Source organism: Callorhinus ursinus, unplaced genomic scaffold (assembly GCF_003265705.2).
Source record: "Callorhinus ursinus isolate GAN/ISIS: 27379988/994484 unplaced genomic scaffold, GSC_fseal_2.0 scaffold5, whole genome shotgun sequence".
Lineage (NCBI taxonomy): Eukaryota > Metazoa > Chordata > Mammalia > Carnivora > Otariidae > Callorhinus > Callorhinus ursinus.
In genome coordinates, this window is record NW_027397067.1 from 47,004,275 (window position 1) to 47,016,787 (window position 12,513).

Sequence of the window (12,513 nt, forward strand, 5' to 3'; positions counted from 1 at the left end):
TTATGTAATGCTGGGTCGTCAGCTATAGTTATCATCAGTTGGGAAATGGGGGTGGGGTGGTCCCAAGGGCTCTCTGACCCCAAGACAGGGCCGGAAATGTTGAGAGAAGGGTCTGCTCCCGTGTGACCACACACAACCCCCAATTCCAAAATTTGCCCACGCACCAGGCAGTGAACGCATGGGCAGGGAAAACAAAGAGCTGCTTGTGGCATGTGATCAGCTGGATGCAGAGACCAAATCATCCTCTTTCTTACAGTTTGGAACCAGCAGAGGAGCTAGTGGGCTGGGTAATGGCTCAGCCTACATTTCTCCCCTGGCTGCAGGCACCCCTCGAAACCCTCACGCCCGCCACACCTGCCCCCACCACCACCCCGCTCCCCACCAGGGAACGCGGCAGCCAGCAAATGCCATAGGATTCTCCCCCAGACTCCTACACACGTCGTCAGGGCATCTCATCCGTCTGTTTTCTATGGCGCTTTCCTGTACGCATCTGCCTGCAGCCTAGACAGGCAGTCCCGGAGGGCACAGAGCACCCTGTTCATCTTTGCAGCCCCTACGGCACTGTGCCCAGTGCTTTCTACGGTAGGCATACAGTGAATGTCTGCTGCAGCCAATGTGTGGTCATGGGAGGTGTGAGAAGGCTGATGAAATTATTCATCACTGATGAGATTTTGAATCTTAAAAAAAAAAAATAAAAATAGCTCAAATCCTCCAATAACACAAATCACCTTTAACCAATTCCCCCCCCCCCCCCCATGGTTATTTGGAGGTTGATTTAGGCAGCTCCTTAAAGCCTATCATTTCAGTGCAAGAGTTAGGTGTGTGCACTCTAAAGTAAGACTGTCGGGGGTAAACCTGAGCCCCAATCTTTATGAGTTTTGTGATTTTGTGGCAAAAGACGGGCGATCTCTAGCTCAGTTATGGACAATCACAGTATTCATTTCAGAGATTTGTTGTGAAAATTCAGTAAGTTAGTTCTCATCACTTGCTTAGCACACAGCTCCTGGCACACAGCAGTTGCTCAATAGTGGTTAAAAGCTGGGGACCAAAGTGAGAATGCCTCCAGTTCAAACCCTTCTCTGTCTCACTTAGACAAGTTACATAAACCCTCCAGGCCTCAGTTTCCTAGTCTGTAAAGTGGGGATAATGCTACTTAGTTCATAGGGGAATATGTGACACAGGAGGCTAGCAACCCACATTAGTTCGTATCATCATCACACTTCAGCTCTCCCAACATGAGGTAAACAGCCTGTGGACGGAGCTGCCAAGAGATCGGGCATCAGTCACTACACTACATTCACAATATTCACAACTCCTCGCTTTTCTTTTGTACCTTAGTCTTGGATAATTTTGTAAAGCCTGTTTATATTTATTATTTTACTTGGAGCCTAAAACCCTTCCAGCTCATTTTAATCCAGAGGATGCTGGTGATTCATGAAATACATGGTTCCAGGCTGGTCACACATCAGATGACAAGGGAAAGCCAAGAATGAAGATAGTTGGGCAGAGGGAAGGAGGCGAGGAAGGAGATGTGGGGAGTTGTGAGCTTTATCTTCGCCAGTGATTCCTACCCTGTTCTGGTTGGTGGGGTTGTTCGTGGCTCTTTCGAAAATGCAGAAGCTGTGAATACTCACCAGAAAATTGTATGCAAATGCAACATTTTCAGAGCATTTGCACGGGGTCAGACTGAGAGATCTGTTGCAAGTGATAATTTAGGATCCCTTCCAAATTAATTTTTTAATAAACACTTGTTTAATATTCATTACTAGTGGCAGGGGAAAACTAATTTTATATTCATAAAACTCATGTTCCTCTTTGTGTTTGCAATTAGAATTTATCACATACACGCCGTTTTCTCAACTTCTTGAACCCATTTAAAAGTTAAGTAAATGAATAATTTCTGGTAGTTAGCACAACCCCCTGAAATATTCCATTGACTGCGAGCATCGAGCGCTGTCCACTGGCCGGGCATGATGCAGAAATACTCAACAGAAAGGACCCCAGTGAGGGACATTCCCTTTGTTTGCTTGAGGCCGAGAGCAAGGGCAGTTCAAGTGTTTCCACTCAGGTGCCATCTTTCTGACTTATTCTCCTGCGGTTTGGGGGGCACTTGGTAGACGGAGACCTCAGCACCTGCTGACCTACCTATCCTTTAATCCATACTTGGGTCCAGGGCCCAGGGGAAGACCCCACGGGCTAGACAGTCAGGTTTAAACACCAAGGAGGTGATTAGGAGCTCTTCCTATATGCAAATGTCTCACTCCTCCCCTCAAGTTCATGGTGATGGGAAAAGGGGCTGGGGAGGGGAGCGGACAAAAGGAAAACTGTGACGCTCCCTGCAAGCCAAGGAGAGAAGATTCATTATGCCTCCACGGAGGCTTTGAGAAGGGGACTCGAGTCAAGCGGGGCTGCCCTCGTGCACCCACACATGGTCTGCAGTGCTCACACCCCTGACCGCAGGCACGTGCCTCCGGTTCAAGTACCAGGTCTGGGGCAAGCTGTGCAGGGCCGAGGGCGAACATGCTCGGGGTGCTGAGAGCGCACTTAGTCATGCGTCTGCTGCGCACGCGCAGCAGCCGGCGGACGTCCGGCCAGGCGGGGGAGGCCCGCTGAGGGGTCGGTTGGCTGAGAGGGCAGGGGGAGTTGTTCCCATCAGCTTTCAGAGCCAGGAATCCACGGGTCCAACGTTATGAAGATTTGGTTCATCCCCCAAACACAGGGTGGTGCTTGTCAGCAAGTTCACGCCACAGTGAACGCTTTGTGCAGCCAGCAGGATCCACAGGCAGAGGGCTGGGGCCCCCAGGGCTGCCGGGTGCGGGCGTCCAGGTGGTTTTGCTGATGCTGACCAACTCGGTGATGGGGCAGGCAGAAAAGACGGCCTCCGGGTTGCTCCCCGGCCGGGCAGGCAGCCGCGATTTGTCAGTATTGGGACGGTGACACGCCTCAGTGGAGAAGGCAATGCTCAGTAAAGCAGTGGCTCTCAAAGTGGGGCCCTCGTGGCAGCTAGCTGCATCGTCTGGGAACTCGTAAGGGAAGCACCTTCTCGGGCCCACCCAGGTGCAGTGAATCAGAAGCTCTGGGGGTTACGGGGTAGGGTACCGATCCTTCCAGAGGATTCTGATGCATGCCCAAGTTTGAGAATCACCGAGATGGGCCCCACAGTCATGTCCTAGCCTGCCTTCTCCATGTGCCATGAGGGCTCCTGGGGGCAGGCAAGGATCTAGTTGTGCAAGATTCCCCCAAAATCACATACCCACCCCAGGTTTCACTCTTGGGGATCAGTGCAGGCCAAAGGCTTGTCTGTTAACCCTGCACTGCCCACAGCAGCCGGCGGGTGGGACCCAGGAGTGCAGGTGGAAAGGCTGTGTGCCTGAGGAATGCGCTGCTTCTGGCTTCTGGAAGGAGCTGAGGAGGGTGGCCCCACACTCACCCCGGTCCTCGGGGAAGACATGGCTGAAGGGCTTCTGAGGAGGAGGGCGGGGTTACAGATCCTGGGGGATAAACCTACTTCCCTCATCCTCTCTGGTGACCCACTTACTCCAAGGCTAAAGCAACAGGGAAGGTGGCCTGACATTTCTGTGACATCCTAGTAGCTGAGGCAGGATAAATGTTCATTGCTAAAGACCCCAGGCTTTGCCTAGACATGGAGGCACCCTGTGCTTTCGCCTATGAGCCAGGGGACCAGTACTGGGGGCAAAGGAGGCTTTTTAAGCTCATGTTTGTAAGGTACAGGTGGAGGCACTCTCTCAGACTACACCCAGCCGAGGGGACTCAGCCCCTGGGAGTGCAGAGCCTGCAGAGACAGGAGGAGCACAGAGGTGGCACCCACACCTCCTCCGGAGGGCCCACCTCATCCCTCTCAGGGCACGACCTGCACTCAGAATGCTACAGCATAGGAATCAAATGAGTGCAGAATGCACATTCTCTGAGCTATTTGTCTTCATCTTTAGCCTCTATTTACTGGAACAGATTCCTTAGCAGCATTTCCGTTGGGAGAGTCCAAAATAAAAACACAACCAAATAAACAATTCCCAAAATAAAGTCCTACCGCTCACCAGTTTTCACTTTTAAACATCTATTTGGCTGGAGGGCCATACTGTCTTTGCATAATGGAATGGTGGGGCATATAAGCTCTGGAGTCAGCCCATTTGGGTTTAAAGCCCAATTCTGCCTTTTACCAGCTGTGTGGCTTTAGGCAGTTTACTTAACCTCTCTGTTCTCAGTTTCTCCCTCTGTCAAATAGGGTTATTAATATCAGCTACCTCCCAGGGGCATTATAAAAATGAAATGAGTAAATATTCATAAGATGCTTAGAAAAGTAGTTGGAGCATAGCTACATGTGTTGTATGAGTGTCATGTATACCACAGGAGTTTTAAATAAGGTTTCAAAGGATGTTGTGGTGGCCTTCTAATGCATCCACATGGCTAGGCTAAACTACATTTCCCAGAATTTCCTTCACTGTGTATTTTGGTTATAGTAGGCCACAAGAGAGATTCTTAAGCCAAGACCTGGAGGGTGGAAGCGAATCGGCAACCAATTTGCAGCTCGAATTATCTGCTGGTTCCTCTCCTGGTGTGAGCAGCCACCAGAGATGCACCTGCTCGGCCTTCCCCTGCATCCTCCTTCAGCTGCTTGGACTCCCAGGGTGGAGGGGGGCGGGGGGAGGGAGGGTGTGTGTGTGTGTGTGTGTGTGTGTGTGTGTGTGTGTGTCCGTCTGTCCCCACGACCACAGGCAGACCTACACACCACACCACTGAGGGCAGAGGCAGGAACCCGCACAGCTTCCACTCCGTCCCCGTGGGGCCCGGCTCGTGCTGTGGCTCCCCATGCCCTCGCTTTTCCTGACGGCCCGCCCTCTGGGCTTCAGGCTGATCAGTAAGAGGTCCAAAAACAGCACGGAAAATAGGGTAGAAAGTGATCAAATGAATAGAAAGTAATTTTCTCAAGCTGAAGAGCATAAATCCTCATGGTGAAATGTTTATACTATGCCAAGGACCCTTGCTAATGGATAAGGACAAAGGGGGGGAAGGGGGACAACTCAGAGAAGGGCAGTTCTCAAAGCGACAAACATCCAAGAGGGTACACAAACTCAGCCGAGAAGTGCAAATTAAACTAACTTTATACCTACCAGCCTGGAAAAGATGAAGACCCCCCGCCCCAACCTGTGGATGCCTGAAACCACGGCAAGTATGGAACCCCATCTCTACCATGTCTTTCCTATAGGTTCGTACCTAGGATACAGCTTGATTTGTGAGTTAGGCACAGTAAGAGATCCACAGCAATCAACAACGGTGACAACGTACGGGAATACAAGGTACGTGAATGTGGTCTCTCAAAATACCCCAACCTTCCGTACTCACCCTTCTTGGGACGTGAGATGGTAAAATGCCTACGTGACGAGATGAAGCGGCGTGAGTGACCTGGGTGCCGGGACGTAGCTTTAGGCCACTACTGACCTTCTGACCTCCCGTCCCAAGAAGTACCATCTGCCTTCAGGGGGCGGTGACCTCAGGGACCCGGGGAAGGGAAAGCGCGGACAGCAGAACGGCGGATAAGGGGGGGGGGGGGGGGGGGGGGGGGGGGGGGGGGGGCAGTGCGGCTGGAGCGTGTTTGTTGGCTGCGTTGCTGAGCAAAGGGAGCTCTCCTGCATCGTTGCCGGAACTGCGAATGGTTCCGGGCATTTGGGCATTTGGGCATTTGGGAAAGCGATGTGACAACAGCTATTACGATGACAGATTTGAAGTTTTGACTCAGCGATTCCACTCCTGGGATTCTGCCCCACAGAAGTGAAAGCACCCAAGGCTCACGTACAAGGATGTTTATAGTCTCCTTGCTGGCGATGGCAGTGGCCGGGGGCAGGGAGGGGGTAGGCAGGATCACTCAGGGTGAGGCAGGGCGACACTTCATCATCGGGCTGTGGGCGGAGGACACCCGCCACCTGGCTGGGCAGCCCATTCTGCGCCTCACAGCCTCCGCTTGGACACAGGCTTCTGTCTAGACGTCGGCAGTGGAAATGCGAGCTGCTTACCTTTACTGCGCTTCCCAGGCAGACGTTTGTTTTTAAATAGATTGTTCCTTTCAGAGCAAGGCTTGGATCTCACTGTTCGGTCATTTTATTCCAGAGTGGATACAACAGTTTACCTTAACTCACCCCGGGGACTGTGGGTGCTGAGCCCTCCTCCCGGAGAACTGTCAGCCGAGCCACAATGCCCACCGACTGCACAGACCCTCTGCTTTGTAGGAAGACTGAGAAGTAAATACAAATCCTGCTGGGAGCCAGCCTTTAGTCATCTGATCTCACCCAGACTCGTCACTCTATCACCCGAGTCAAAATAAAGCACTTCTAGTTCAACTCACTGCTCAGGAAGAGAGATGCTTATTTGATCCCAAAATGAAACCCGTGAATCCACCAAGAGCGGACTCTGCTTCAGGAGTGTTTCCAGAATCCCTGGGCTTCGTTCTACTTGGTATTAGGCAACCCGTTTCTCTCTCTCCTCCCTGGGAAGACACCCTAGGATCCAGGCCCAAGTGTTCAAGATGTGGTGGTGTGCAGTTTTAAGGCAGAGTGACAGGACGGCAGAGTCACCCGGAGGAAAGGGACGGGCTAGCCTGGAGCCTGCTGCGGCTTCTTTGGCCGAAAACACTCTCTGTGCACTGGCTGTGGCCTCCCCTCCCCGCCACCCCCCTAGGCCTCTGGTCCAAGCCGCCTAGGTATTGCCCACTGATAAAGCTCCTCTTCTAAGATCCCTCCATAGGAAGGGAAACTCGTGGAGGGAGGGGGCTCTTCATGGAGCACACACCAAACCGCAGGCCCTGCAGAGCCAACGTCTGCACAGACCCTTATAGGCTGATGGGAGAATCTGGACACCTGAGGGTCTGGTCTCTGGTTATGTGTTGTTCTCTGCAGCTGCACCTTCCTCTGATGAAGCGCATTCCTTTTCAATGCCATGTGAATTGTGCCATTCACCCCAATCCCTGGTGCAGGCACGGCGGGGCGGTGAGGAAGGATACACCTTGCTGGGCAGGGCACGGGGTCTGCCGTCCTGACGGCGGTCCTGCTAGCAGGCCACGGCTTCTTGGGCTCACACAGTGATGTCGGTGACACACAGGGGCACCTGGGCACGCGGCGGACAACCCTGCAGGTTTCTCCTTACACACCTGCTACCCACCGAATTCGGTCTGAAGGCAGCTCTCATGAACCCTGACTTATACAGGGGCAGCCTGACGTACAGGAAGGTAAGTGACTTATCCCAGGTCACTGGGCCGGAAAGTGATAAAGACTGGAATTTAAATCCAAAGTTATCTGACTGGACAGCCCGACGGCTTTGCTTTATTCCCCTGGGCTGCTTTCCTGAACAAATGGGACTGGAGAACGACCAAGGACAAGCAACAGCTTTTAAGGACTTAAGGGCTGTGAGGAAGGGGAAAAAAAAAAAAAAAAAGCAGCAGCAGCAGCAGCAAAAGGCATTTCTTCTGAGAAGGCTGGGAGGAATATGTGCTCTGGAACCAGAAGATGAATGTGTGAGTGGATGAATGAATGTATTCCCTAGATACAAACTGAGCCATCCTCTGCGGCTTCCTTGTCCATTTTTCTCTTCTCTCCTACCCCGTGATCCCCTCTGCCACCCCCGGGGGGCTGCCACTTCTCCCTTCCTGGAGCAGCACGGTGAGGGCGCCGCAGGAGGGACGAGAAGCCTGCACGTTGAATCCCAAGACAAGCGGCTCATACTCTCAGAGCTTTGGGTGCCTCCTCTAAGGGGGGTGAGAAGCACACCTCCAGAAGCTTTTGGAAATCCACAGGACCCCTTTCTCCCTCCAGCCCTAGTCCTTGCATTTTAAAGTCAAGGCTTTTAAGGTTATCGCTTCTCTACTGGGATTTAAGAATGCCTCCTTAAAAATCAGAGGACAAGAATCTGACATCCTGTTCTTTAAGTGTCTGCCCTCTCTCCCCTGAATTCTGCTACCTGAGTGGTGGCCTCAGGGTCCCTGGTATAAGGATGCATGCCAGGAGATAACAATTCCTGGTCCCTCAAAACTTATATAGCTGTGGTTCTCAAAGGGTGGTGTGCAGACCAGCAGCATCAGCATCCCCTGGAGTCTCGTGAGAAATGCAAATTATTTCATTCCCAACACACACCTACCGGTCAGAAACTGGGTGGGGCGGGCGATCGGTGTTTTTCCATTCCCTCCAGGAGATCCTGATGCACCGTAAGGTTTGAGAACCTCTGTATCCTACACCTTGTTGTTTTCTTGCCTTTATAAATTTGTTCATGCTATCTCCTCCTCCCAAATGCTTCTCATGGGTCTCTGCCACCCTCCTTCAAACCATTCTACCTCTAAAACTCATCAAGTATTGTGTAGTACCTGTGATCTGTCACAAAGTATCTTCCTTGTTATTTACTTCTTCTCCTTTAAACTTTTTGCATGTTAATGCTTTGCCTCTGTAATGGACCAAGAAGCATCTTGCGAATAAGAATCGTATTTTAAACATCTCTGCAGCTCCCACACCACCTAGGAAACTTTCTGTCTCTGGTCAGTCTCCTGGAAGGTATTTTGAGAAGGGATCTCAGAGCCTGTGATTTTTTTTTTTATTTTTATTTTTTTGAGGCAGTGCCCTAAGGGAAGGCACTGGGGGAGGGCAGGACAGAGAAGGAAAACGTGCTAAGCAAGGATGCAGCTCAGGTCAAGGCTAGCCATGATTTTGAGGAGCATAAACCACACCCCATTTGAGTCAACGGGTTGGCATCTTGTACTTCCAACAGTCAGTCATGGGCTGTGGGCCACCCTGAGCGTGCCACTTCATGGGTGATGAGGTACTTGTTGGCTGAGGACACTTCTCCAGAGAGGGTGGCCGCTGTGAGCCATCTGCAGCCACCGTGCAGAGCCGCTATGGGATGTGCGCCCTCGCCCCAGGCAAGGGGATGTGGGCAGGACTGTAATACTAGCTCTGTCTTATGCAAAACAAATGTTCAATAAATATTTGTGACGGATTGACTCCTTCTATTCCCATCTATGAAAGAGAATACTACTGTAAAAGATATCACTGTGGGAGTTCTCTCCCTAGTCCTCACAAAGCATTTTACAGACATTCATTGTTGAAGGAACACCAGACTCACTTTGTAAACTGGGACAAGAATGGCTTAGAGAGTCCTTGCCTTATGCCTCCCTACACACAGCAGTGAGTATGGACATGGGGGTGCAGAAAGAGAAAATGGACCATCTGGAACCACTGAGAAACAGGAGGAAAAGTTACAGCCCAAGTACCACAACCCTTCTTGAGTGCAATTTTTGCGTTTCATCTGGGGTATGAGTCATTTCCCACTTTCTTCCCCTCAGCCTCCCCAAAGTCCAAGTTAACCAAAAAGGATCTCCAGATGGCTCACCCACGATCAGGTCTCCTCTGATTGTTCCGGGAGGATTAATTAGTCACCACCATGAGTACCAAGACCAAATCAAGAGGCAATATGGCAGAGAGAGAGAGAGAGAGGGAGGGAGTACTCGCCTGCCGATGAGGGGACCGCAGAAGGGCATGTGGCGGACACAGATGGTGTGCCATTCAGGAACTCTTCTGAAAAATGCCAACGTAGGTTGGACCAGGTGTGCCACTCAGTCCAGCCTGATGATTCATGGTCCTGGCCGCACCAGAACCACCTGGGGAGCCTTAAACATACTGATGCCCAGGCCCTGCTGAGATACTGATGTGAGTGGTGCATCAGAGCCTGATTTCCACATTTCTTTTTTTAAAGCTCCCTGGATGATTTCAGTGTGCACTTAGTGTTGAAGAATGCTGTTGTAGTGTCTATTTATTCAAGCTGCAGTCAAGATTGATGGCTTCCCCCCCCCCCCAAGTATTTCTTATCTATCTGCCCAGTCCTGCATTAGACACAACAGAGAAACCAAAGAAATGTGAAACTGGAAGGAACTTCGGTCTGGGAAGTCAAATGGTTTGGGTCCAACTCTGCCACTTCCCAGCTGTGTGACTTTGGGGGAGTCATTTAAATTCCTTGGCTCTCAGTTTCCACACCCCGAAATAGCTCAGGAAAGGGCCCAGAGAAACGAAAATGAGAAAACCTGAGGTGTACCCCTTCCTCAGCTCTTAAGCCATCTGAGTCCTCATCAAGAGCAACGAACTATTTCTAGAATCTTCCTTCCTGTTGGAGCAGTGACATGCATTTCTAAAGCTTCTCCTAATACTTCAGTGATTTACTAGGATTTACTCCCAATAACTCCAGGTCTTCCTCTGCCTCTTTGCTCATGTTCTGATCCCCTCCTCATGGAACATCCCCCCTCCCAACCACCACCTATCCCTGAAATTCCAAGGCAAGTCCCTCCTCCCCTTGAAACGCTGTTGGAGATTAGTTCTGATCCCACATACTACTCCCTCATCTTAGCAGCTCATTGTCCCCTCACTGCAACATGTGTTATTTTCTCCTCTACTCTGATTCCTTAAGGGTCATAAAATAAGTGTTCTCACCCTTCTATTATGCTCTCTACTAATTATGGAGCATGTACAATGTGCTGGGCACTGGCTAGGTGCTTCACTTCTGTCGTTTCTAATCCTCAAAGCAACCTGTAACAGAAGCTGCCCACATTGCACAGAGGAAGAAATGGAGGCTCTGAAAGACAACATAAGCTTATCTGAGGTCCTGGTGTAGGAGTCAGAGCTCAGCCCTGGATCTGTCTGGCTCCCCAATCCATGCTCCTTCCATCACCTAACGCTGCCTCTGCAGCAGGACGTTTGTCAAATGACGGATTTAAATATCCATGAGGACATATAAGTAATATACATATAAATGACAACTTGAGGGAAAAGCAGGGAAATCTCTTTGGTATCTCCTCTGAACAGGAAATTGACACACTGACCCAGCCCCAGCCTGAACATCTGCTTGAGCTATTTGTCAATAAAGCTTGCAGATTATGTCCATGCTTACATAGCCACTAAACTGACATAGCGATTATAAATTCCTTAAGGGGGTGGCATTATGAAGCAGAAAGAGAACAGGACTAAAATTAAGGGTCCTGGGTTCTAATCCCATCTACCTTTGCTATGAAATTGTTGTGTGACCTTGAATAAGTCATACAACCTCTCTGGGCTTCCATTTTTCTGAGGACAAAAGGAAGGGGTGAACTATATTAGCACTTTCAGACCCGGTTTTGAGAGGCAGAACCTTTGTGGTGGAGGCGTTTTGGTTGAAGAACAGGATGACAAGGAGACCCATATCTGTAGGGACCCGCACTTATCCTTCCAGGAAATCCCAGAGGTAACCCCAGGGACCCGTTTGAAATCCACTGGGCTAGAAGATGTCCTAGAAAGGCCTGTGATCCTATCTCTCACTTGCTTGGGACAACCCCTCCAAGCAGTATTTTCTGCACTTAGGTGCTTACTGAATACTTTCAGTTGCTCAGTGGGAACTGTTCCTGGATAATGTCCACCAGGCACATTCTCCTAAGTGCACTGCTACTCCCTCCTCCCTGACTTCTCCTGGCATCCTGTCATTGATTAGTTCTACTTGGCAACTTCGCTTTAACTTCCAATCCTCTCTGCCAAGTGCTTCTTTCCTCATACGATGAGCTGGCCTTGAGGGTAATGATGCATATGTCCACTGGGGATTCTAAAAAGAAGGGACTTCCCAAAGTATGCATTTCTGTGATTTCCATGACCCTACTCTACCAGAAGCCCTTGGGCCACCTCACTCAGGCCTAAAATGGAAGAGTAATATTTACTCCATCAGTTAAGCCTGCTCCAGACCCCATTAAGGAGGAGGAGACAGGGTGTTTCCTCATTGATGAATCCTTTATTAAATTTTTATACCTCACAAGCTGTGACAGGACCTAAATCAAAACCAGGAGGTTATGGCTACAGGGAGAAATAAAGAGTTGTTTCCAACTCTTCTGTGTCAGTTTGAGTCTTCTCAGAGGCAGATACCAAAATGGGATTAGGGGCACCTGGGCAGCTCAGTCGATTTAGCGTCTGCCTTTGGCTCGGGTCATGATCCCGGGGTCCTGGGATCAAGTCCTGCATCAGGCTCCCTGCTCCACGGGGAGTCTGCTTCTCTCTCTGCCTCTCCCTGCTGCTCATGTTCTCTAATAAACAAAATCTTTAAAACAAACAAACAAAATGGGATTAGCTGCGCCAGCATGTTACAGGAAACACCTGTAAAGGATAAAGGGGAGAGATCAGGAGTAAGCAGGGAGGGGCTTCAGGCCACAGTGCAGGTCTGCCACCTGAGAAAGCACAGCAGGAGGGAGGAACACTAGACACAACCTCAGACTGCAGTGTAGTCTTGGCCAGGCGATGAGAAGCTCCCCAGCAAAGATGACCCACCGGGCAGCATGCCCAACTCCAGAATCTCTGTCATGCTGGTCGCTGGCTGGGAGCAGCCCTGTCAAAGTGTAGTCTTGGAGTGAATGCCATGGTGGAGACAGAAGGGGACAGCTGGAGGCTGTCAGTGACCTAAGCACCCCGCAGTTCTCTTGAAAGCCAAAGAGAGAGGAGCACCCTTGGTTGCCAC

The 12,513-nt window shown here is 50.6% G+C and overlaps 1 long non-coding RNA gene across 2 annotated transcripts in view; it reads right to left on the reverse strand.

Annotated features, from left to right (window-relative positions):
* LOC141372823 (uncharacterized) overlaps nucleotides 1-12,513 on the reverse strand; it is an 81,654-nt gene that overhangs the window by 56,584 nt on the left and 12,557 nt on the right. The window contains exon 1 of one of the 2 annotated variants that reach the window (XR_012378284.1): nucleotides 5,362-5,466. The exons of the other annotated variant lie outside the window; for it this stretch is intronic. This is a non-coding gene — a long non-coding RNA (uncharacterized lncRNA). Of the gene's footprint in view, nucleotides 1-5,361; nucleotides 5,467-12,513 lie in introns of those variants that run through there. 2 annotated transcript variants of the gene reach the window in all.